Consider the following 1,733-nt stretch of genomic DNA (forward strand, 5'->3'; position numbering starts at 1 on the left):
ATATATATATATATATGTATGTATGTGTGTGTGTGTTTGTGTGTGACCATAAACATTAAAGGATTTTTCCCTCTAATTAAAAAAAAAAAAAAAAAAAAAAAACTCTAGTGTCTTGAACTTCATCCTGAAGAACAACTTTTAATTGTACACCCTTGAGATTTCTAAAGCTTTATTAGTCTCCCAGAGCAATGACATTGGAAGAAGAAACTTAGAAAGCCTCTCTTATAATTCAATCCTTAGTCACCCGACAAGATCCCACTGAAAACAACAGGTAACATGCTACTCCCATGAAGGTTCCAGATATATTATTGATACTGCACATCATTTAATGTTTCAAAACATTGGGAGGTGTCTTATAAGCAATATGCATACGTAATATGGTACAGTTTCCTTATTTCCTCAAAATCTATTGTTAAATTGATGGGATGTTTTATAATGATAGTGTCAAAGAATGAGGGAAATAGCCATGTGGCAAGCCATTAAAAGTTTCTGTAACTCTGTTTCCTTCTGTGTAAAATGGTGGCTGTGGTTCTGGGCTGAACCTCCAGAGCAGGAAAGCAATGATATGAAGGCTCTTGTAAACTGTAAGTAGTAGATAAATAAGTAGATTATATGAAAAGACAACTAACAATTTCCGGTAACATGTATGTGTCCCATGAATTACTTTTCCTTTCCTTAGATGCACCACAAAGTGACTCATTGTAGATTTATGATTCATGTAACAGGAGACATATCTGTATTGTAAAACACATATGCAAAATACTTTATGGACGATGAACAAATGAGCTGAAAGGGAGAAGAGAAAGAATGTAGTTAAAAATTTTTTTAAACAGTAGGATCAAGTTTATTGTGGCCTGGAAACATTGGCATATTTCTTTTTTATTATTATTTTACTTCAAGTTGTGGGATACATGTGCAGAAGGTGCAGGTTTGTTACATAGGTATACACGTGCCATGTGGTTGCTGCACCCATCAACCGGTCATCATTAGGTATTTCTCCTAATGCTCTCCCTCCCCTAGCCCCCCACCCGCCGACAGGCCTCAGTGTGTGATGTTCCCCGCCCTGTGTCCATGTGTTCTCATTGTTCAACTCCCACTTATGAGTGAGAACATGTGGTGTTTGGTTTTCTGTTCTTGTGATAGTTTGCTGAGAATGATGGTTTCCAGCTTCATTCATGTCCCTACAAAGGACACGAACTCATCCCTTTTTACAGCTGCATAGTATTCCATGGTGTGTATGTGTCACATTTTCTTTATCTAGCCTATCATTGATGGGCATTTGGGTTGGTTCCAAGTCTTTGCTATTGTGAACAGTAACATTGGCATATTTCCACTGTTCTCCATAGTTCATTCCTGAGGAGAAAAAAGACACCTGAATCTCGAAAATATGTGTGAATTCTCTGAGTTCCTCTTTCCTGGGGCTTAGCACAAACTCTCTGTGTTTCTTTCCCCCTCTTTTTTTAGTAAGCATTTATTGAGCCCCTGTGGTATACTGGAACAGGTCCTGGGAAGATGCAAGCTCTTCATGTGGCTTCTTTCCCTGAGGAACTAGGGGAGGAGAGTGCACAGAAATAGGACTGTGGGATGGAGGGGAGGAAAAAGGGACAATCAGAATGCTTGGCAGGTAAGTCAAGCCACAGAAGAGTGTAACAGTCCAACTGCATAAGGAAGGGCTTCTGATGTGACATAAATGATTATTCATTACTGGCAATTCAGTATTTTTTTTGGTTTGC

This window comes from Piliocolobus tephrosceles, chromosome 9 (genome assembly GCF_002776525.5).
Source record: "Piliocolobus tephrosceles isolate RC106 chromosome 9, ASM277652v3, whole genome shotgun sequence".
Classification (NCBI taxonomy): Eukaryota; Metazoa; Chordata; class Mammalia; order Primates; family Cercopithecidae; genus Piliocolobus; species Piliocolobus tephrosceles.